This window comes from Felis catus, chromosome F2, assembly GCF_018350175.1.
Source record: "Felis catus isolate Fca126 chromosome F2, F.catus_Fca126_mat1.0, whole genome shotgun sequence".
Taxonomy (NCBI): domain Eukaryota; kingdom Metazoa; phylum Chordata; class Mammalia; order Carnivora; family Felidae; genus Felis; species Felis catus.
The window spans coordinates 70,451,261-70,476,635 of NC_058385.1; the positions used below are offsets into that span (position 1 = coordinate 70,451,261).

Sequence of the window (25,375 nt, forward strand, 5' to 3'; positions counted from 1 at the left end):
GGTCTCAGAGGATCCCCTTAGAGAGTTTTGCTTCAAACGCCTTTGCTTGTTCCAAGAGTAAGGCCAAATGCTTCCTGCTCCGTGGAGCCCCCTGGGAGAGCCTGAGAGCATGCAGAGTGACGCCTGGCAGCCTGTGACAAAGCCATGGGTGTCCGTGGGCTTTGCCTGGCATAGCCCGCCTCTCCCCGACAGAGCCAACAGCACTGCTCTCTGTTTCTGCGAGCCCTTGTTCACACGTCTGCCACAGTCCATAATTAAGACTGTTAATACGTTTACCATGAAGCTGGGAGTACCTTAGCCTTGTAACATAGCACTGTGACCTATGCCTGGGTCCACAACACGTATCAAATAACCAAACGGACACATTTCACAGGGAGAGCTGAGTTTCTTCTTGATGTTACTAAAACATGCCGCCTCTCTCAATCAAAAGGAATGCGGTTTGCCTGAAGTTAGCATTGGACAAAGAGACTGGGGGCCGCATGGTGTCAGAGGACACAGCCGGCCATGTCAGCATCTGTCTGTCCCTGGGAGATTTGACTTTCCGTCTGGGGAGGGCGACATCCCTTTTGATCCTTCTGCCACCATCACACCGTCCTCCAGTGTTACGCTTGCTGATTTAACACTTTGGCCCTGAGGTGCTCCGCTCCCCCCCCCCCGCCATCTTCCCGTGTTTCTGTCATTTGGGAGTAGATCTTAGTAGTTAGCATCTCTAGGGTCAAACCACCTGAATCTGAGTCCCATCCCCCCATGAACAAGCTGTGTGACCTTGGGAAGGCTACTCATTTCTTTGCAGGTCCTTGCCCGCTTCCTCAACACTAAAGTGGGGTTCTTGAGGTTGAGAGGCTAAGCAGAGATCTTAAGGGAGCGTCTTACTTAGCATAAATGCTCAGGATTGTTAGCTATTTCCTCCTGCAACGTGAAAATGATCCCGTCCATCTTGGCAACAGTGGCGGGGCAGGGGGGGGGGGGGGTTGGAGATAATGGATACAAAGTGTCTGGCCCCCAAATGGTAGTTATGACTATTGTTATTATTAGCTCCCCCAAACAGATCAAAATATAGAAAGATTTGATCACTTCCTAAGGGATTGCACAAAGAAAGTGACCAGTATTCAGCTTTGACCTTGACATCTCCTTCCCTGACTAGTTCACTGTTAAGAATTACAGATCTCATACACTTTTGAGAAGATTACCAGGGAACAAAAGACCCAGGAAGAAAATCTCTCCCTCTTTTTTTTAACGCTTAATTGCTAAGATACACACCCTTTCTCTTGAGGGACTGACCAGGAGGGATTTTCTGCTTCGAAAAATATCTTCTCCCTTACTCTCAAGGCTTCACCTTTGCCTAACTTTATTATTATTATTGTTTATTTTTATTTTTGAGAGAGAGAGAGTGTGTGTGACCAGGGCAGGGGCAGAGAGGGAGACACAGAATCAGAAACAGGCTCCAGGTTCTGAGTTGTCAGCACAGAACCCTACGCTGGGCTTGAACCCACAAACCTCAAGATCACGACCTGAGCTGAAGTCGGACACTTAACCTACTGAATCACCCCTGCCTAACTTTAGAAATGCCAAGTTTTGGGGGCACCTGGGTGGCTCAGTTGGTTAAATGTCCAACTTCAGCTCAGGTCATGATCTCACGATTTATGAGTTCGAGCCCCACGTCAGGCTCTATGCTGACAGCTCGGAGCCTGGAGCCTGCTTCGGATTCTATGTCTCCCGCTCTCTCTGCCCTTCCCCTGCTCATGCTCCGTCTCTGTCTCTCTCAAAAACAAATAAACGTTAAAAAAAAAAAGAATTGAAGAACTGCCAAATTTTAAGGCAATCCTACCACCATGATAGCAATTATACTCCAAGCCATCCCAATACCTCATGCCACGGGATTTTATTATATTAGTAATATACACACTTGTGGATATATCACCATAGTAATGTTTTATTTTTGAACAAAAACATAATACTATTCTAACAACTGTTTTTTGATCTTCTTTTCTGTACTTCATAATATATTATAAATTTCCTGCCAGATCAATGAAATGATTTTTACACCATTTTGAATACCTGCTGACTATTATATAATATGATTATTCCATAATGACCTTAACAAAACCCCTATTTGTAGACATATAAATTGTTTCTAATGTTTCCTCATTGTAAACAACACTGTGATGAACATCCTTATACTTTTCCAGTTTCACATCTAATTGTTAGCATAGAATAAGTCATCGGTAGTGGCATTTCTGTTTAAAGGGCATGCACTTTTTGAGGCATTTGATAAATTCTGCCTAGTTGTCCTTTAAAAGCCTTTACCAAGTCGATCCCCAAATAATCCAGAACAGCTTTCCATTAAAAAAAAAAAAAACTTCTTGGCACATATAAGGAAGGATAATTTAGGCACACATCAGCAAGGGCAGAGGGCAAACAGAAGAATCTGCTGGAAGCCAACTCCCATGGGGGCTTTAGTTGCCCAGAGAGCTGAGGGGAACAATGTCTTTGTACCATTTTCACCCATGGGTACCACTGAGATGCCCCATATGGCGGGAGCAGCTCCTGTCTGTGGGAGTTTTCATACATCCCAGTGACACTGGATTGTGGTTTCAGAAAGAAGCCATTTTTCTTAGGAAACAAGGCTAGGCGGTGGTGTTGGCAGGGGACCAGAGAAAAGGCAGAAGGTGGTGCAGGTGAAGAGGGGTGGGTTTTTAGTGGGATGTCACCAGCTGTTGTGACTTAAAACTCAAACACAGCCTTCAGGTGACAGTTTAGAAGAAGTTACTAGTTATGCTGAAGGCTGACTCGAAATCCTTCCTCCCTTGTCAGAGGAACTCAGCGGGTCTGAATGAATCATCGTGAAGAAGCATAACTTGTTGAGGCTTCCCAAGACTTGGAAAGGAATCTGGCCGACCTCTGTGTTGAAGCTTTACGAGACAGGTGGGTGCAACCGCCGATCTTTACGAAGGCGACTGTGGCTCAGAGTCCTGGGACTCCTCTGTGCCCTGTAAAGCTTTTATGAAACCTCTGTCATGCCCTCGGTAGGTCCTGTGTCATGAAGAAGGATGCTAAGCACAAGGAATATGCCATATATGACCTCTTCTAGGTTTCTGATCCTTCCAGGGAGGGATCTCAGCACTTTTTGGCTCTTGTCAAGAAACCAAATGGCTGAAACTAAGTGAATTGTTCCCAGTGGTAAGATCTTGTTTGGGGAGAAGGGTGTAGCTTTATATAATTCTGGGGCTTATTGGCTTGGGTGAGAACTTCCTGGCATCTGCTGGAATTTGTAAGTGATGATGCAGGGAGGGAAGTGGAGAAGTCAAGGCATTTACTGACCTAACACAGGCTTGTTAAAAAATACCAATTACATATATGCAGTGTCTCTGCATTAAAAAGAAACTATACACTGTCAGGAGAGAAAATGGGTTGTTATTCACGGCTAATTCTTTTAGGTAAACATGGGAGTGTTCATACTTATGGCAAAGAGAAAAGTTTAGTAGAGATTCATGCAGCCCCATCATATATTTCTTGGGGCATCTATCTAGCAGTGGGACTTACTAGGTTTTCATTTTTCTCTAAATTTCTCTTTCTGTTTTCCTCATCTCTTGTTCTGCCATATGGGAGGATAGAAAACAACAATGAACAAAAAACAAATAGGACTTGGAATGAGATTACCTAGAGTCAAGTCACTGTGAGATGTTTGGCTTCTCTGAGCCTCACTTTTCCCATCTGCAAAATGGACACAATGAGACCTGCTTTGCTGTGTTCATTCACCACAGGTTAAATCGAGTATCAATGAACCAGCTAGCAAAAAGATGAAACATTGGCTCCAAAGCTTAACATGGCTCAGTTTTTTACATTTTTACTTTCTGTTTTAAAAACTCTTCTGTGGGCGCCTGGGTGGCTCAGTCGGTTGAGCGTCCGACTTCGGCCCAGGTTATGATCTCGCGGTCCATGGGCTCGAGCCCCACATCGGGCTCTGTGCTGACAGCTCGGAGCCCGGAGCCTGTTTCAGATTCTGTGTCTCCCTCTCTCTCTGACCCTCCCCTGTTCATGCTCTGTCTCTCTCTGTCTCAAAAATAAATAAACATTTGGGGCGCCTGGGTGGCGCAGTCGGTTAAGCGTCCGACTTCAGCCAGGTCATGATCTCGCGGTCCGGGAGTTCGAGCCCCGCGTCAGGCTCTGGGCTGATGGCTCAGAGCCTGGAGCCTGTTTCCGATTCTGTGTCTCCCTCTCTCTCTGCCCCTCCCCCGTTCATGCTCTGTCTCTCTCTGTCCCAAAAATAAATAAATGTTGAAAAAAAAAATTTTTTTTTAAAAATAAAAAAAAAATAAATAAATAAACATTAAAAAAATTTAAAAAATAAAAATAAAAACTCTTCTGTTGTTTCTCCTGACTTAATCTCTACTTCCAGACAAGCATATATAGCGTCTTTAGCTGCTCTGGTAGATTTATGGATTTTTGAATTTGGAGGTTATTAGAAGATTGTGTCCCTCTGTTCTTGGTGCAAACTACCAATCAGGAAACAATGCGGGCATTAGAATCCTCTTCTTTTCCTTTTAGAATGTCCTTTTCATTGTCCAAGCTTTCTGTGGCTTTTCTATTTCAATCTCTATTGCCCAGACTGCTAATGGGATAGGCTCCCACCTGGTGTCCTTGATTTGTTCTTTCCTTGCCAGCCTAACCGATACATAATATTTATTCATTCACTTAGCAAACATGTTTCATGTATCTGACGGTTTCCACCAACTCTAGTGGGTGCTGGACATGTGCCTAACCCGCTCAAATACCTCCCTCAGATTCGCATCTCTATTAATGTAAATATCAAGCCCCTTAACCTAGAGTTCAAAATCCCTGCATAAAACTGTTTCAACCTGCTTTTTGATTCTCTCTGTCTCACGACCTACATCAGCTCTCCACGTTAGCTGGGCCGATCTCCTCCTTAGCTTTGCAGATGTCCTTCCCCCTTCCGGGAATGCCCTCTTGTCTCTATTTTATTTAATCCAACCTAAGGTTCAGTGCTGAGCCCAGATGTTAATTCCCCTGTGGAATATTCAGACTGTGCCTCCTTGGGACCCTTGTCACTTAATATCTGAGGCCATATAATTCAAATGGCTGTGTAGCTTTTCAAGCATCCAGGAAGACAGTAAGATTTCAAGGTGGTTGAATGAAAACATAGAAACATCTTGACTCATTTGTTCTTGCATCATCCACAGGACCTCATATCACAGTGTCCTGCTCAACAAACACTTGTCTGTTTGTTGTTTGAGCCATGTAACAAAACATAAAAACTGGAACTAATGCACTGTTAGAATTATCCCAGTAGCCGATTGCTTCCCTCTCTTTTTTGGGGATGACTTCAGATGCCAACTTGGTTCAGATCCTTCCTTATCTATGGTGTCCTCTCCAACCTGGCTACCATCATTCCTTCATCCCTCTTCAAAGTCCTCTTGCTATGGAAACACAGGGTCACAGGGGCTAGTAGCATTAGGTAGTTTCTACTATTTAAAAGAAAAAAAGCTGATGCTTTGACTAGGTATCTAGATCTGACTTACAATTCTGACTGTAAGCTGAGCAACCCTGGAAAAGCTGTCTTGCCTCTCTGAGTCTCGGGTTTCTCTTCTGTAAGATAGAATACATAAAACCTCTTGCAGGGGCAGTTGCAAAAAATAAATATGATAATATACATATATAGCACTCATTGCACTGCTCAATTCATACTAAATGCTTATTTAATCATTGATGTGATTGATATTCACCATAGATGCTAGAGTAGTCCACATCCTCTTTGCAGGAACCATTGGATTTATAAGGATGCGTATCAATCCCATGTGTGGTAGGCTCTCATAGATTTCATTTTGGGAGCTGGCCATATCCAGCCTTCCCTGCTGGTATAGGATCTCCTCTGTTTTGTACTCATTTTTTTAAATGTTTATTTATTTTTGAGAGACAGAGAGACAGAGCGTGAGCAGGGGAGGGGCAGAGAGAGAAGGAGACACAGAATCCGAAGCAGGCTGCAGGCTCCGGGCTGCCAGCACAGAGCCCAACCTGGGGGGCTCGAACCCATGAACTGTGAGATCATGACCTGAACTGAAGTCGGACACTCAACTAAGTGAGCCACCCACGTGCCCCTCTTTTTTTTTTTTTTTGTAGTCTTGTTGGAGAGTAGTGGCCTCTACCTACCACAGACATCAGACAGCTTAGACTCAGCCCTCATCCCTAGGCTGCCAGAGCTGAGCAAATGTCTTGGCTTGGCCAGTTGGATATTTCTGCAACCTGGCTTCTCAGGCTTGGGATCCTGGTGGTATGACTTCTGCTTTTGGGATTTTGAAGTCTGAGTGTATGTCCAAAGCTGAACGGTCACTTAGAATTCATTCACAACAATGAAGGCAGCTTTGATGGTGTGTTTGGCTGTGTTCTTCCTTCTTCTTATGATATCGCTGTTGAGTTTCCTCCTCCTTAATCATCCAGACCACTGAGGTTCTTGTATTCTAAGGTCCTGTTGCTGTGAGCCTCATAAGCTTCCAGGAAGTCACTATCTGACCACCGCCCCCCCCCAACATCTCCAGTTTTTCTCCATACATAATATGAAACCGAGAACTGAGAATGACATTCTGTGCATCTCATGTACTTCTTTCAGTGACCAAGACTCCACAGTGCACTAGGCTGATCTTCAGTCCCACCCCCATGGTGGCTGAGTGGGTTCTTCTGCCCCCCTCATCCTTGTCGCTTGGTTTCCACTGTTTACTTTCTGAACCCTGAAAACAGAAAGAAGGTTGAGCTGCCCTCTAGCTAAGCCACTGGCTTTCACATCACCCCCGCTTCTGCCTTTGCAGAGTGGCACCGCTCACCTTGAATTGTTACCATGTTTCAATCCTTCACTCCTGCCTAGGAAGGGTGGCTCAGCCAATGAAACTCTGCACCTTTTCTTTCAACATCAGAACTTGTTTTCAGGAGACATCGGTTCTCATCCCACCTTGGCTGCTGATTCTCTTTATGTAACCCAGTTTAGCTCTTCGTCCTTCAGTCTTCTTCCCTCTAAACTAGGCTAGGTAGCAGCTGGAGGGGCAGTCTGGGGCAGAAATAAAGTGATTGTCATGCCGGCATCTTTGTAAAGCAAGACTGATGTGGTGATGATCACCACGTAGTGCTATGAATATTTTTCACAATAACAATGATAATAAAATCAATGGTGAGAATATTAGGAAGGACTGGGTGGCTTTGTGGGGTTTGGTTATTAATGGCTGAGGACTGCATTGATTGGCAGTGGCGGGGCGGGGGGATGGCTAGGGGCTGGGGCCAAGCTACCATTTTTCTTAATCACGTAGTGACCTCTTCTGGGGAACAAAAGAGGCAAGCAGGGCCTCAGCACTGGGGGACCCCTTACACATCTGCTCTGAGGCAAGCAATGATAGCACAGATGGTCCCAGGGGAGAAACTCTCAGGGTAGATGTTTGCCCTGGGCAACCAAATGGAAAACAAAAACAAATGAACTGAAACTGAAAATCATTTGCTCAGGAGCCCTCCCTGAGAGAGATATCATAGAGCTGGTCAAACTTTGGGGACCCATTCCATGCCTTGTGGTGAGGCCGTGGTCAGGCAAGCTGTCCACAACCAGGAACGTAAGATCAGCCTTGAGGGAGAATGGCTCAAAACAGGTCCAGATGGGAAATGTACTTTTGTGTATTCCTAAGTGGAAGAGAAAAAAAAGACTATCTCAGATATACAAAGCTAGGTTCAGAGTGAGGTCTAGTAGAGGAAGTGGCTTTTGCTCAATGGTCCTTTTTTGGAGGCAGGAGAGGGGCAAGCCTTGCCAATTGGACTGAGAGTAAGACAAACCAGAAGAATGTTTGTTTGCTTGTTTGTTTTCTCCAACAAATGTCACCATATTCATCTGTTACTTCAGACTCTTGGAAGGAGAAAGAAGAACCTCCAGTAAGCCTTCTTGGTGACTCTAGCTACTACTGCAGTCCCCTTCTCTGGGTGCCTGCAGGACTTAAGCTGGGTTAGATGGCGGAGCATTTGATCAGACCTGGTCTGTGTTGGGCTGTCCTGTGCTACACATTCCCAAGAACGCAGCCTTGTCCATGGCTTCCACATAAACTCATGGGCAGCAAGGTGCAGGTTGACGGGAATCCTATTGTCCAACCTCTTGTTGGATGGAGTCAGAAGAACTGGACTCGGAGAGAGGAAGGGTCTTACCCTAAGTCCAGGGACAGAAGGATGAGGCTCAGATTAGAATGGAGTCCTCCAACCTGTTAACAGTCATGCCCTCCCACTTCCCTCCAGCCCCCCCTGCATACTAATTGACTAGCTTTATTATTAATGCTTGTGTACTAGGTTGACTAATAGTATGGTAGCTACAATTTGCTAAGTGACTACCGCATGCGAGTCTCTGTCCATTCATTTATTTAGCAAAGATTTGTTGACTATAATGTGCTAGACACTGGAGATAAGGGTAGTGAGGAAACAGTTAAAAGCTCTGCCATTGCCAGTGATCTCATCTACAAAGATAAAATGAAAACTGCAATCACCAAAGCCCAGGGATCGGATGCTGTAAGAGGCCGCCATGATAGGGTGGAGCTTTTAGTCCAGGGAGAGCTTCTATAAGGCGGTGGCCACTGTATTCATACAGTTGCTGGGGCCTCACATCCCTGGGCTATCCTTACCTCCTCTGATTTTCTTACACCCTGCATCCTCCACCAGCAAATCTGGTTGGCTCTGCATCTGAAATATGTCTCACCAGTTGGTGCCATCCCTCTTTGTCCACACACCCCCAGTCTCTTGGGTGCATTGCTGGGACATGATCTCCATGCTTCCACTCTTGCCTCCTCACGATCAAATATGTTCAGACAATTTGGGGCCATACCTTTGTCCAGGTCTTATTCAGGAGAACTTCTCAGAGGCTTTCATTTATGAAAATGCTAATCAATATGCTGAATCTCCAAGAATAGAATAGAGTAGACAGCATATTGCAAACATATTTGGCCACAGCATGTTTTCTTATGGAGTATTTCACACAACTGCCGTCCCATAGAATGCACTCTGGATAACCCAGAAAATGTCTGTGAAAAGATATCGTATAAAATTATTATTATCCCACATGATGACCCAATGGGGGACGGAGACACTCACAACAGTTTTGTTGAACTGGGAGTCAGGTTGAGTAAGTTTTAGCTGCAGTTAGCTACTTTTGAGCTCTGTGGCCTTGGGCAACTTATTTAATCATTCTGAGCCTGGTTTCCTCATCTGCAAAATGCAGATAATAATTCCCGTCCTGTCAACTTTGCCAGGACGTTTGGGAGAATCCAATGAGATGATGGACGCTAGAGAAGGGGGCATCCCTTTGCCCCGCGAAACCGAAGCACACCCAAACCCAGTGCCGTTACTGTGCTACCAGGGAGGCCTGGACAAACGTTAGTATTTCTGGTTATACCATCTCTGCATTTAGTCATGATCAAAGAGCAATAAATTAACATTTGGCTTATTTACTTGAGCAACTGAGAGTAAAAACCCAGGGAGTTGCTGGCCATGGGCTAGAAATCAAACAAAACAAAGAATTAATTGGAACTAAGGCTGTACAGAATGCCAGTCCGTGCCATGCACGGGAACAGGAAAGAAAAGCCAGGTGCCTGGACAGAGGATGTAAAGAGCAGGGATTGTGTGAAAAGTCTCGGGAGGTAAGAGAACTTCTAGAGAGAAGCTATGAGACTGTAGCTTAAAGATTGATTATCATCTCCACTAATGGTGTTGACACGGTGCCCTACACCGAGTCACTGAATGGCACTGGGGGTGGTAACTCAGCGAGGGTCAGTGGGGCAGTGTGGCAACTCCTAACTGGCAAAGCTCTGAGTCTTTGTAAGGTGCCCATTCAGAGTACCTGGTTCAGACCAGGTCCGCAAGCTCTGCTGCTGTCTCCTTCCGGACCCAAACGCTGCCAGGTTCTCTTTTCTCTGGGGCTTCGGGCTATGACCGACCAGGTGAACTTGGGCTAAGGACACTGAACTTCCAGACGAATTCACACTCAACAAATACAACTTGTGTTTCTGGGCCAAGCCTCTGTTGGTGATGATGACAAAGATGATGATAGTATTAATAATGGTCATAAAAAATAGAACATCCAGGGGCGCCTGGGTGGCTCAGTCGGTTAAGCGTCCGACTTCAGCTCAGGTCACCATCTCGCGGTCCGTGAGTTCGAGCCCCGCGTCGGGCTCTGGGCTGATGGCTCAGAGCCTGGAGCCTGCTTCCGATTCTGTGTCTCCCTCTCTGTCTGCCCCTCCCCCGTTCATGCTCTGTCTCTCTCTGTCTCAAATAAAAACGTTAAAAAAAATTAAAAAAAAAATAGAACATCCATATGGAAGCTTAGAAAGTCACTCATATCCAACCCCCTCAAGGGGGTTGGATAAATAGATAAATGGCCGGTGTTCTTTCATTTTGTTATGTGCCCACTTATCAGGAAGTTTAAATCCAAAGTACTTTCTCCACCTACCCCCAAACCTTAAGATTGAGGCAACAGTGCCCCAGGCAAGAACTCAATCGAATGAAAAAGGTTTCTGTTTGCACAAAGTTGTTTACCAGGATTACTAAGCAAACAGGAGAAATGGAACAAAATGATAAAAACAATCTTTGGTGCTTTCCTGTGGGATTTTCTGAGGTCTTTCAAAGCATGTCCAGTGACTGGTGAAATTGACTTCTTGGAGGAAAGAGAAGAGGAAGGAAAGTGAACACATTATCATGAATCTTGTCTCCTGTGGGTTTTATGGCTGTAGCTGACCGTGGCTGCTCCCAGCCTTTGCTGAACATTAGTTTTTTGGTGTGACCTGTGTGGTTGGGTACATAGGCCAGTGGTGTTCCCTGGAAACATGGGTAGGCTGAGGCCAGGGAAAGCTGAGAGTGGAGTGTCCTGGCCTTTCTCAGAAATTAGGGTTCTCTAAGTAAGAGTCCAGATGGTAGTACAACCAGGGGGGTTATCAGCAGTGGCACCTGAATTGCCTGGAGCAGGAAGGGACACAAATATTTAGGTAGCTGCTGGGTTTCTCACAACTAGGAGAATCTCAGCTTATGAAACAAACCGGCAGCTCATTATTGTCCCCACTGAATAGATGAGGAAACTGAGTCTCAGAGATTACATTGAACCTGTTTAAGCTTACCCAGCCCCAACCCGGGAGAGCCTGGATCCAAATTCAGACCATCTGATGCCATGTCCTGAGCTTTTTCCCTACAGTGAGGATCTGAGAAGCCTGACCTTTTCCACGCCACCCGCCCGCGATTCAGTGTGTTTGGCTTGTTGTCATTATCTAATTACTGGTTTGCTCTGAAGCTTGCCTTCATTTCTGGGCAGCTCCTGGGCTAGAGACACATTCAGTAGTGACACTAGATGTCGTTTCTTGGGGTTGAAGAGTGACTCAGAGTGAGAAGATGGGTTCAATGACCCAAGGGGCCTTAGAACCCCTTGAATTTTGACAACTCACAAACAGAGCACTTATGAAGTGTCAGGCAGAAGGCTGAAGGCCCTCAGCAGGAGCTCGCCCTTCCTTGCAATAATCTTAGGAAGTACACATCATTGTCATATCCACTTACAGATGAAAAGACTGAGGCTTACCGAGATTGACTTGTCGAAGCTTGCATAGCCAGAAAGCAGAAGAGCTGGTAGTCTGAGCACTTACTCCTGACTCTGAAAATACTTGTCGAATATTAAGTTGTTCTCAAAGAGGTCCTCCGACCAGCATTGACATCAACCAGCAATGTGTTAGGGATACTGAATCAGAAACTCTGGAGGTGGGGCCCGGCCCTCCGGGGTCGTAGCAGCCTTCCATGTATCCTGATATACACTCCCATCTGAGAACCCCGTGACTATGCTGAACTGCTGTGCTCTAAGGGAGAAAGGACTCAGAGTACTGTAGGTGCCGGGTGAACGTAGACTTGGGAAGATGCCTTTCCAGGATGGGCTGTTGTTTTGGATTGTGGACCACACCTGAGGGAATAGAGCCAAGGCAAAAATCTCTCCAGAGAGGGGATTTGATGGGAAGAGAAGGGGGAATGGGGTGACCTCACAGCTACCTTCCAAGAATACAGTGTGTTTGTAGGACACGTGTCATTGATCCACTAAGGATCACTGAAGTCAAGTGACTTGGCCAAGGCCCTGGAACTAGTGACAAGTGATGGACTCAAAGTCAAGCCCCTGACTCCTTACAGGGCATTCTACCACTGTGTCTCCCCAGAGCATGGTGAGTCATAGACGTTTCAGTAACTCCCTCTGGATCATGAGAAGCTCTTCCCAGTAATGGTCACAACCTTCTCCTGACCAGATAACCTGGAGTGAGGGAAGAATAAAAAGGACAGCAGGGCTGGTGGTTCCAGGAGGGAGGAAATATGAAGGGAGGGATTCAGAGAGGGGCAGAGAGGAGACAGGGAGACATCATGTTCTGGGAACCCAGAACTATCTCCTCATCTTGGCCATCATCGTCACCATTTACTGGGCTGTAAATGCTCTAAAGTGGTGCCACACAAAACAGGGTAGCACAGCTGAACTTGACTTTGATTCCTGGCTTTGCCGGTGACCCTACACAGTTTATTTAACCTCTCAGAGATTGGATCCTCATCTACAAAATGAGAATCCTCAGAATTCTGGCCTCACAGGATTTGAGGGAAATTCTAAGGGAGTTAATGTATGTAAAACCCTTAGCAGATTGCCTGGCTCATAATAGGTGCTCAATAAATGTGCACCAGAGTTGGGAGTGTGGAAATAATTCCCCATTAATTTGCTTCCCAGGGATGGTGGTTAACGTCAGGGAGATATGCAAGTCTGGGCCAGAGCTGAATTCTTTTTTTTTTTTTTTTATGTTTATTTATATTTGAGAGAGAGAGAGTGTGTGAGCAGGGGAGGGGCAGAGAGGGAAGGAGACACAGAATCAGAAGCAGGCTCCAGGCTCCAAGCTGTCAGCACAGAGCCTGATGTGTGGCTCGAACTCACCAACCATGAGATCACGACCTGAGTTGAAGTTGGACGCCCAACCAACCGAGCCACCCAGGCGCCCCTAGAGCTGAATTGTTTGAGAGGATGTAGGGGGTGCTGAGGCTGCTACCAATGGATCACCTTATCTCTTTTTCGAGTACGTAGTGGATGATGAAATAAGAACATCTCTTTGAAAGTTCCCAAGTCATTCCCCTGTTCAGGGTGCTCCCACCCCTCAGTGCAGCCCTGACCCCACTCAGAATGGCCCTCAGGCCCTCTCCTTTCTCTTCCCCTTCCCTCCCTCTCTGGCTCTGGTTCCCTGGACATTGCCATGCAGACTCGCATCCCAGTTTTCAGCGGCAGCTCACGTCTGTCCATAAGAACGCCCACAGCCTACACCAGAACAACGGGGTGAGGGTGAAGGCTGTGGTGGGTCCCGAGAGGCGGGGCAATGTGCCGGCACCCAGGCCATCTCTAGCATTGAGAGAAGGAGGTTGTACTCTACATAATCTCTCGCTCTACCTCTGCCCATGTGACCAAGATGCTTGAGCTCATTCATAAAATAATAGGAAAAGCTAACATTTGTTTGAGCAGTTCACTATATGCCAGGCATCAGTCTCAGTGTTTTATGTGTATTTACTCAAATAATGCTCAACATAACCCTCAAGTAGAACTACTGTTATAATCCCCATTTACAAATGAGAAAATGCAGACACGGAGAGGTTGAGTCACTTGTCCCGGGTCACGCAGCTGGCAAGCAGGATTTAAATGCAAGCGTTCTAATGACAGAATTTTCCCTCTTAACCACTATGTGATGCTGCTTCTCCAAAGGGGACAGCAGGCGTTCGTGACAGCAGAAAAGAGGTCTTATTTCTAACATATATTTTGTTGAAATTGTATGAATATGAGTGTTATTATTAACTCACTTCTTAGAGAAGTGCGTAAGGCAAAGGTAGTTTACAAGGATTTTCAAGGGGTCGGAGTTGCTTTGGGATCAACTTTATTCCTGTGGCGTAAAGGCCAAGTGAGGTCTGGAAAGAAACACCCTGGGAGTTGTGATCTTGTCAACACACCCCCACCCCCACACCTCTGCTATCAGCAGAATATGAAAATGCCCATCTCAATATGCCTGGAAGGGAACAGAAGTCACCCAAATGGAACATGCAGAAGGTGGGGTGTGTGTTAAGGCCAGGAAGGGGTTGCCCCCTTACAGAGCGCACGGAGAGATTTGAGCCAATGCCTTCATGTTTGCTTTGGGTATTTCTCAACATGAGCTAGTGGAGCCAATTCTGATACTGCCATCTTCCACACTCCACCCCAATACACACTTGTGTCTAGCCGAATGTCTGCTGGACATCTGTCCCTGCAAAAGAGAAGCTCCCTTAAGAACCTAGAGCACAGACTCAGTGTTTTATATTGCCGTAATTTCACGTGTAAAAGAATTACTAGAGACTGTATCAATCAGTTTTGCTGTGTAACAAAGAACCCTGCCCCCAGATCTCGGTGGCTTATAAAAATGAAGATTTATTTTCCATTTATGTCGCAAGATGCCCACAGCTCAGCAGTAGTTGTGCTTCAGGCTGTGGGTTGACTAAGGGTCAGTTCCATTGGTCTTCTTGGTCTGTGATTGCATAGGAAGGAGCAGCCCCTATGCGCAGTGTGCTGTTCCAACAGAAGGCAGGAATGCAAGAGACCGACTTTTTAGGTATGCGGTCACCTTACACGTTTGCAGCCATGAGGCCCATAGTCCACAGGCCAGAGCCATTCAGTGAGCCGAATCTGACAGCAGAGTAGGAAAATCGACTGGCCCTGTGTGGCAAGGATATGAAAGCATAATCTTTTTACAGAAGACTGGTCTGTAATCCAAATTATCACAGGGATTTTTTTTAAGCATGCAATTCAAGGGCCCTTCCTCAGCTATTTTAATTCAGTAGGTCAGGGTAAGTAATAACACCAGGAATAATAATAATGAAAATAATAATAGTAATAATAATAAAGATGGGACACCTGGGTGGCTCAGTCGGTTGAGACTCTGCCTCTTGATTTTGACTCAGGTCATGATCTCATGGTTCACAGGTTCGAGCCCTGTGTCGGGTACGGTGCTGACAGCCCAGAGTCTGTTTGGGATTTTCTCTCTCCCTCTTTCTCTGCCCCTCTCCAATTCACACACACGCATGTGTTCTCTTTCTCTCTCTCAAAATAATTAAATAAACTTAAAAAATAATAAGGATAATGACCAATATTGTTTGCCTTTTATGAGTTTTATGAGCCAAAAACTGTGTTAAGTGTGCATGTATGATGTTGTTTAATCCTTATGATCTCCCTTTTATAGGTAAAAAAGAGAAGCTCAGACATGTTCAGAAACTTCCCCAGGTTACACAGCTAGTAAATGGTGGAGCAAGGGCATGGACCTGTGGAGTATAACTCCTGAGCACCCCAAAGTCTTCTTCTGCTTCTCAAATATGCCAATTCTCTCCTGCCTCAGGGCCTTTGCACTTCCTTTCTCCTCAGCTTGAATGAAGTTTTCTCCCATTCATTCACTCATTTCTCAAGTTTCAGTAGAAACATCACTTCCTCAAAGAAGATGCCTGATGGACTCTCTTTGTGGGTCTCCTGGATTTTGTCAGCCTTATATGACCTTCTGTGCTGCGGCAACTCGCTTGATGGGGAGCCCAATCTCCTGTGCATCCTCTAGCCTCCTAACACCTCAAGCTGTCTCAGCTCTCCTCAGGGAAAACAGGAGATGGGAAGGGGCCAGCAGATAAATCTCTCTCTGTTCCTTCTCCCGGATGGGCTCTCCAAGACACGGTTGTCCCAGATGGCTCATCCATCTGAGCCATCAGCTCTATTTTCTTGCAAGGCTGGTGCCAGCTCTGTAAAACACCACCTTGCACGTGCTTTCCCTCGTTCCTTCACTTCCTCTTGTCCTTTTCTCTTGCTGCCCTAGACTGCCTCGCCCAAGAAAGCATTAGCAAGTGAGATTTACTGCTGGGTTTGCTCTCTGGGGAACCCAACCTGAGGGACCCCTTCCCATCTAAACTTGACCACCCGTTTTTCTCCCTCCAGTACCCTAATCTTGTGTCTCACAGTGTTTTCTAGCACAACTACTCATCATATCTAATATATGTGGTTATGTGGTTATCTGTTTAACAACAACCTCTCTCCCTCCACGGTAAGCTCCATGAGACAAAGATTGCACAGTGTTGATTGCCATTGTGTTGCTTGTACTTAGTGGATGGCCTGCCCACAGCAGCTGCATAAATAATATCCAGAAATGAGTGTGCATGCCTGGGTTTGAATCCTTGTTCTGATTCTGTCACTTTGGCGAGTTACTAAAAATTCCTCAGCTTCGTTTTCCTTCTTTTTGTGGAAAAATGGGACGAGGTACCTACTTCACACGTTCTGAGAACCAACGCTGGTGGTAAATGTAGATGTTCAATAACTGATAATAATTGCTGATATTATTAGGCAAGGCCAGCCCCCAGCAATCTTTTCCTGTAAGGGGCCAGATCGTAAATATTTTAGGCTTTGTGGAAGAGATGATCCCTGCCACCAATTCAACTCTGTTATTGTGTGAAAACAACCATAGATGATATCTAAAGAAATGGGTGTGTCTGTGTTCTAATAAAACTTTATTTACAAAAACAGGTGACAGGCCATATTTTGGCCCTCAGGTTGTAGTTTGCTGACCCCTATACTATATGGTTTGAGCAGTGTCAATGTAAAGGCTTGTGCTAAGTCATATCAACCGACTGCAAATATTTCTGAACTTTCTAGGCAAGGCTTCTCCCTTGATTTCTTCTCCGTGTTAAAGATAAGCAATAGTTTCCTGGCAGTGACAGTGTACTTTCAGGGAAACCTTATTCTCAGAGTCTGTATTTGTTTATAATACCTCCCCAACAGGTGTGAGCAGTAAGAGACCTACCGTATATTTTCTCTCCGACTCTTTGTTTCCTGGTAATGGTGCACCTTCTCCACCTACACGAAGCTAGTCTGTGGTGAGAAAAATCAGCATTTGGAAGACCGGAACTTCGCTTGTCTCCTAAGAAGAACCTTACTTTTATGGTAAATGTTTTTAAAATATGTTGTTTCCTGCAAGAGATATGAGAGATAGTCTTTTTTTTTTTTAATTTGGTCAAACCTTGAGAGAAGAGCAGATCTAGCCATCATCTATCTATCTCTATCTATATTGACCCCAATATATCTATATCGATATCGATATCAACATCAATATCGATATTGATATTGATGTAGCTATATATCTAATGGGGTCAAGAGAATAAGACAAGTGTGCTTTAGAGAAAACAGTAGATTTTTTAAGCTTTGCTATGTATCAGGTATGTGAGAGGGGGCCAAGACACCACAGCTGATAGTTCATCAGGAACCACCCACAGGAGAATTAAGGTGCTATTAATAGGAGGAGAGGGAATTACAGATCGGAGCTGGGTGGGGAGGATATGAAGTGGCTGCCATATCTTACCCCTGTGAGCATCAGCGTGCCTCTCTTGTGCTGATGAAAAAAGATGTTGTAAAGGGCACCTTGCCCATTGCCTGGTACAAAATAGAGCTGGACTAAATCTCTCTTTTTTTGTAATTATTAATAAAACAAGACACTCCACAAATCCTACCAAGGGTTAAGCCTACTTGAACTGATCACACGTTTGTTGGATTCTGATGCATATCACCTTGATGTGACATTGCAGACCCACGTTCCGCACATCTTTGTGTTCTCCCATCCTTGGAGTTTCGGTGATGACTCTCCTCATGGTTGCAATGTGGCTGCCTCTGCTCTAAGCATCATGTCTTTTCAGGACATCTTTTCATGCAGGATGAAAGAAAGCAGGTGGCAAAAAGGGCCCCCTCCTTTACTTCCTTTGTGCTGGGGAAGGAAATCTTCTCCAGAAGGCCCCTTGCAAACTTCTCTTTATGTGCCATTGGCCAGAAATGTGTCACTCATCTGACCCTAAACTAATTGCTCCCAAAGGGGGTGTGGTAACCATGATTGGCTGAGAAGAACCATGATTCATCTACTGTGGCTGGAACTAGGAAAGAAGCGGCATGCTCACGGGCAGGGAGAGTCTGCCATATCTTTTTTGTCATTTCCTTCTCACGTCTGTTTAGTTGACCAGTTCCTAACTCAGTGCCTGACCTAAAATAGGCACTCAGTATGGTTTTGTTGGGGGATGAGTAAGTAATACGTGAAGAAATAATGACTAGAATGTCCTCTCCTTGCCTTTTCCCCTATTTATTCTTTTTGTTTTCCTTATTTCTCCGAGTCTGAGAGAGGCAGTCCTGGAACTATTCTTGTCCATGCAGACGACTCTTCCTAAACTTGGTTGCACGGTAAAAGATGAATATGGTTCATCACACCGTCCATTTTCCGCCTTTGGTATGCGTTGGTCAGTGTGGTCAAGGAGAGAACAGGGGAGGGGAGGCTGGTGGTGTAATCAAGGACTGACTGCTCAGCTATGACCAAGCCTGTCCTCAGCAAGACAGGGAACCATCAAAGTCCGATTCCTTTCATTCCTTTCTCTGGGCAATTTCCTATGGGTGTTCAAACTTTTCTATTAGCGTGTCAGTAAAATGACAGTGAGCTGTGGAAAATATCAAAGAGAAATGGTGTGGAATGCAGCAAGCATCTTGGAAGCATTTGTTATCAAGTATGTAATGAGATAATTATAAACCTCTTTCCACTTAGCTCACAGCCCAAAAGGTCTAATGCACACCCTTCCTATCACTTTTTAAATCTAGTTTGAATGAAGCACTGGGAAATATTTCTTTAAAGAGTGATCATTCTGGATTATTCATGATTTCAGTCTTGTTTCACGCCATTATTGGACCAAGGTGGGGGACTTTGTGCTCAATTCTGGCGTATCTCTGGGAAGGAGAGAGGATGACGAGTGGTTCTTCATTCTGGGAGGCATCTGATCTCTATCACTTATTAGCTATGACATACTGGGCAAGTTGCTTAATAGATCCAAGCCTCAATTTTCTCATCTACAAAATGGGATAATAATTGAGGGTGGTTCTGGCACAGACACTGCACAAAGAAAGGGGTGCCATAAATGCTATCTGTCACATGCTATCGTCATCAGTTTGCCACTGAAATGACGCGCACGTTTTACAAAGATGGCTGTAGTTGTCGTCTTTGAAAAGAAGACTATGCCGTTTGGGAAAACCCAAAGTCAGTCCATCCAACAACAGCCAGCCAATTGTTGTGATGCACTGTTTGTATTCTTGGCATGGTGCCAAGTGCTGCGATTAGAATGTGTGAGGTGTGTGTGTGTGGGGGGGGCGCTTCATGTTGCTGAGAATGACTCTGACCAGTCAGTTAAGGGTGGTTAAAAAATGCCCATCAAATTTGATGCTTATTTTGCGGAAATAAAGGTCTTTGGGTTGAATCATGTCACCCAAAAAGGTCACTTCATATTGAATTGATTCTTAATGGGTTCTGTCTTACAGTTGGGTGTGAAACCAGGAGCATGTGCTGTGGCAGCATGGAGAAGAGGGATGTCAGGCTTCACTAGACCTGTCCACCCACAAAGCCATTGTCACTTCAGGCAAGCCTTCTCACCATTCCGGGCCTCCTGCTCTCTAACACGAGCATTTAAATACCCACCCACAGCATTTAGATGGTTATTGCAAGTAAAAGATGAAATGATTTCGTTGTAATTATTATTATGGTTACTTACTATGGTCTCAGAGGAGAGTTCTTTAAGATGCTGGAACTCTCTTGGGTCCAGGAGCATGAGAACGATTGTTCTTCTATGACCAGTTCTTTCCAACTCTCCACATAAATCCAAACCAAATGCAAAAGGATATATTTAAAAACATTTCTTACTTGACCACTGGGAGCTCTGAATGGACTAGTGTAGAAGTTTGGGTCCTCTGAGAAGTACACACTAAGACAGGGTTAGATGCCCAAGAGGGTCATTGGAGGAAACACCTGTGAAGAGAAAGAGGGAGGAAGTAGGGGGAGGCAGGGAGAGACTTTAGACCCTGATGTGGGTCTCACACCTGTGAAAGGAGAGGAGGAAGGAAGGAGACCAGGAAGAAAGAGTCTGAAACTGAAGTACATTTCTAAGATCCAGTGTTTGGACAGAGACCAAATTGCCTATGAGAGCAGTTCCGTGCCCCAGAGAAATGAGCCTGGGCTTATACCCTCGTCATGCTTAGTCATTGGCAGCCTGTGGGAGGTGTGACCTTGGCATGAACACAATGGCGGATCCAGCACTGGGACATTCAGTCAACTATGTTTCCCATCTCAGGAGACGTGAGCAGTACATTTTCATGGCTACCCAGCAAACTGTGAGACATTTCCTCCTTGAGAACACATCGTAAGGACTTTGAAAAACAAACCAGAACATTTGTGATAGTATAGATTTTGCACCCCAAATCAATGTTCCATTCCCTTCTTTGACTTTCACTTCCCCCTCTGTTTCAGCTAGACCAATCATGTTGAAAACCCCACCCAGGTTTGTAGAGTTCCTCATTTGACAATTAAAAAAAATTTATGTGACTGAGTCACATGCGCTTCCTTTGTTTTATCTTTTCAATGAGTTGTTTTCATTTCTTGGGTTTTCTTTGATTTCATGTTTTTCCTATCTTTACCCATCCACCATCGCCTGTTCATACTGTATTGCTGATGCCTGATGTGGTATTTGTGGAATAAATGGACCAATAAATTAGTGAACGGGCTATAAGAGTCAAACCTGCTTCATGTCTGTGAGCTCCTTGGTGTCAGGGTCTTTGTCTTAGGGTGATGACATATAATGGAAAGACCATAGGTTTTGTTCTATGATTAGACACAAATCAGCTGTGTGATCTTGGGCAAATTGCACCACCTATGTGAGCCCAGGTTTCTTTTTTTGACTACTCAAGCCAATAATAGTATCTATCTCGTTGAAATGTAAATGACAGAGTGATAATAAATGTAAAGTTCTGGGCACAGTGTCCAGCACATTGGAGATGCTGAACAAATGACAGGTAATGAACGAATGGGCCTGAGGAATGTGTAACACATAATGTAATACATAATACATAACTCATTAGACTTTGCTCCTTTCCCCGCCCTCCTGAAAGTCCCCTGTCCATATCTAGTCACAAAGGATCCAGGCGAGAACAGGTAGATGGATAAAGGATTGGAACATAGCAGCAAACAGGCCAGTGTTGAGTACTTACTGTGTGTGCAGCTACTGGGCTAATCACTGTGAGACAAGTGGAGATGACTGAGGTCTACTCCACGTCCTCAAAGAGGTGGCATTTCAACATGGCATTAGGTGTTTGAAGGTATTGATGGATGGACACCTGGGGTGCAAGACAGCATCATTATAGGATGAATAGGAATAGTGTTTTGGAAAATGTTGAGCAGACTGGGATGTGGGGAAACAGAGGGAAAGACATAGTTCGAAAGTTAGTTGAGAGGGGAATCCAACATGGCAGAGAAGTAGGGGGACCCCAAGTTCCCTCGTCCCTCAAACACAGTAGCGTTGAGGCCAGAGGACTTGGAATTCCAAGAGTCCGGACTTCAGAGTGACAGAGACATCTCCAGGAGCCCATGGGGACAACCTGGTGGGCCAATAGGTACGTGATTGGGAACTGGGAAAGAGAAAATGGGCATAGGCACCACCCATAGGAAGGGGAGGGATTCCCTTCTGCGGACAGAGGGAAGAGAAAGAGAGGTTGTGCAAGTGTAGGACTGTATTTGGACAAGTGAAAAACCACAGACTGGGGGTCAGGAAAAAAACAAAACGGAGAAAGAGCCAATCTCTAACTGCAGGCTTTCTCCCGACTGGGGCCCCAGCTGCCCTGTGTGTGCACCTGCGGAGGAGGGGAGCCAGCCCCGGGCTCAGTACCTAGCTCAGAGGTGCAGTCCGCAGTGGGAGAAAGCGATCCCCTCCCTGGAGTGCTGTGGGAAGAAGGTATATATCCGTTCAAAGGTCAAAAGACCCTGCCTGCGCCCACCAGCCAGAAGGCCATTTATCTGTGGGGTGGAACAGCACTTCCCAGGAACTGGGTGGGATGCGGGGAGCGGGACCCTTTAAGACCTCTGGGTCTGAATCCCAGATGAGGAGCCCCAGGAAGAGTGCAGGAGACTAAGGAGGGGGTGGGGAAAAAACCCTGGCCGCTGGAGCCTGCGGCACTGTGAGGACAGCCTGAACAGAGTGGTTTGGGACACATTGGTCCTGGGAGGAGAGACTGGGGTCTTGACATTTTTTTCTCCCCATCACCAGCAAGGTGGGGCTTCAGGGAACAACAGCGGGGGGCACGGTGGAGGGGGACCCCCTCTCCCCGCACCTGGGAACTATGTATCTACCTGAGATCGACACTGACCAATCAGACAGCCCCTCCTCCAGACCAGAGCTGCCACTGGATCCAAGGCACCCAGCGGGTTTGCATTTTCTGATTTAATTCTTGGACAATTCCTATTATACATATATGTACATATATATACCTTTTTCCCCCCTTCCCTTCTCGAGTCTGGTTATTCTGGTTGTGGGGCATTGTTTTGTTGGTTTGTTTAAGCAAACATATTTAATCTATTCTCTTTACACCTGTTCTATATCTCCTTCTTTATTTTCCTCCCTCCCTCTCTCTCTCTTTCTCTCTCTCTCTCTCTGTATTAAGATATATAGTTTCAATGTCTGGTCAGTTTTCTTTTCTTTTCTTTTTCCCCGTCCCTGTCATTTCTCTCTTTGTATGGGATAAGGCCTCTTGCCCACCACCCCCACCCCCAATTTTTTTTCATTCTTTTTTTTCTTTTTAATTTTTTTTTCCAGGGCTACTTTGATGAACACATCAAAGCACACCTGGTGGAGGGTCCAAAACATCACTACAAGCACGGAGATAAAGGAACCAGAGTCACAACAGCAGAGAGCACGGAACACACTCTGAAAACCACCTCCTGAGGGGCCGAGCCCTAGGCAGTGCGTGACCCCTCTTTAATATAGTAGTGCTCGCAGGTACAGGACACATAACAAGCTTTTAAAACACATAAGGGACAGAAAACTAGCCAAAATGATGACACAGAAGAATTCTCCTCAAAAGAAATTCCGGGAAGAAACGACAGCTAAAGAATGGCTCAAAACAGATGTAAACAATATATCTGATCAAGAATTTAGAGTAACCGTCACAGAAAGTTAGTTGGGATCAAACCCATGAGGACTCTGAATGTCCAGCCAAGGAAACTGGATTTGATTCTGTAGCTACTGGCATGTCAATAAAGGCTCTTGAAGAGATAAGTGGAATGACCCAGCTAGCAACTGGAAGGACGAAGTGAGAGTGAACACCTGAAAATGGCATGTCCAAATAACCCCAAAGCAGTGAGTCCCCATCTATGGGCTGGTTCACACACCTTTGTCAATTGCTTATTTGTCAATAAATAATGTCTTTATTTTCATTTTCAACCAATGCAGGGAATCTCTAATAATGAACCACTGGGCCCTGGCATCATTTTCACATAGGAGGGTGAAGGTTTTAATCCCTGTTGTAAGTGAGTTGACCTCAGTGGAGGGTACGGAGATCACCCTTGTTTACCAAGTCACATTTTTTCAATCAGCTCGCATTTTCTGAGCTCATTACAAGTCAGGCACTGCGCTGAGGGCCAGGGTGTAAGGGCGAAGGCACCTGCCTGTTCTCGGCAGTCTTCTCATTTGTTGGGAGAGGGACAGGCACGCACGTGACTGTGAGCCAAGAATGGAACTGACGGTAAGTGACATGGAAATCTGGTAAGGAAAACAGAGAAATAGGGGCTGGGGTAGAGGAGAAGTTCTTCTTAGAGGCAATGGGGCTTCAACTTGAAATTCATTCAGGGGGTTCCGAGTGGCGGCTTCGAGGGGAAGCCCAGAATATTAGGAAGACAGTGTTATATAGAGTATGAGAGTGAACCTTCTGGAGTCTGACTGTCTGGGCAGTGCAGATCCTGAACCCACTTCCTAGCTGTGTGACAGTCAACTAGAACAAGTCATTCTTGGTGCTCCAGTCTCCTCACCTGTAAAATGGCAAAACAGGGGGGAACACTCATAGGGCTGTTAAAAATATAGAGCAGAGGTCAAGCAGAGTTTTCCTGTAAAGGACCAGATAGCAACTATGTGAGGGTTTGCCGGCCATAATGGTCTCCGTTGCAGCTACTGCACTCTGTGGGCAGATTTGTGTCTCTCCAAAACTCATGTGTTGAGACCCTGCCCCCACCCCATGTGATGGCATTTGGAATTGAGGTCATTGGAAGGCAATTCGGTTTAGAGGAGGTCGTGCGGGTGGAGCCCCTACAATGGGATTAATGTCCCTAAAGGAAGAGAGAGAGACTAGATCTATCTCTGCTCTTTACCTTTTGGGGACACAATGAATAGACAGCTGTCTGTGAAACAGGAAGAGGGTTCTCACTAGACAGTAGATCTGGCAGCACCTTGATCTTGAACTTCTGGGCTCCAGAACTGTAAGAAATATATATATATTTTTGTTTGAGCCACCTGGTCTACGGTATGTTGTTATGCAGCCTGATATCCCTATGGTGGAAGGTATTATAATTTTTTTTTAATGTTTTTATTTATTTTTGAGACAGAGAGAGACAGAGAATGAGCAGGGGAGGGGCAGAGATGGGGGGGAGACACAGAATCGGAAGCAGGCTCCAGGCTCTGAGCTGTCAACACAGAGCCCGACGGGGGGCTCGAACTCACGGAGTGTGAGATCGTGACCTGAGCTGAAGTCGGATGCTTAACCGACTGGGCCACCCAGGCATCCCTGGAAAGTATTATAATAGGTGAATGAATGCTGTATGTTAAGGAGATTTTATTTATGGATCCTGAAACTTGATTTCATAACCTTTTTATGTGTCGCAAAACACCGTTATTGTTTTGATTTCCCCAAATTATTTTAAAATGTATAAACTCTTCCCTAGCCCTCTGGCTATACAAAAGCAAGTGGCTTGAGGGATTTAGTCCACAAACTATGGTTGCTGACCCCTGAAATAGAGAATATAGAGTAATGCACTCCAAAGCTTAGATGGTATTATTGTCAACCCACTTATTAGGTGGGAAAACGGACTCTAGAGAATTCATAGTAAATTTTGGACAAGAGTTTCTGCCATATGGATCTTTATCAGTCAAATATTCTTCAGTTTTCTCAGTCAAGAAGAAAGAACTGCAATAATTTAAGGTACCGATTCTGAGTTCCTTCTTCACCTCAGATTTCTCTTCACTGATCAGCTCTCTTTACATATTATTTTTAGAACTCTCAAAATGGCAGCCACAGGAAAGTAGATTATCCAAAACAGAAGAAAAAAGGGAACCAAGATGAAGGAGAATAACTTCTTCAGTAAACACTAGTCATTTACCTTGGGTTTGGCCACAAATCCCAGGACAGAAATGCATGAAAATTTATCCAAAAGACACATTAGCATGAAGACTTGAGCCGAAAAGGAACAAAAATTCTTTGGGC

General features: G+C 45.3%; 1 protein-coding gene across 33 annotated transcripts in view; it reads left to right on the forward strand.

Moving 5' to 3' along the window:
* LOC102900020 overlaps positions 1–25,375 on the forward strand; it is a 369,137-nt gene that overhangs the window by 328,111 nt on the left and 15,651 nt on the right. For 21 of the 33 annotated variants that reach the window (XM_045049709.1, XM_045049715.1, XM_045049710.1 and 18 more), the window contains 3 exons: positions 2,815–2,925; positions 16,844–17,005; positions 19,403–20,467. The gene's annotated coding sequence lies outside the window, so the exon portion shown is untranslated. Of the gene's footprint in view, positions 1–2,814; positions 2,926–16,843; positions 17,006–19,402; positions 21,862–22,173; positions 22,332–22,719; positions 23,648–25,375 lie in introns of those variants that run through there. The other 12 variants (XR_006592291.1, XR_006592290.1, XR_006592287.1 and 9 more) reach the window with 3 other exon arrangements.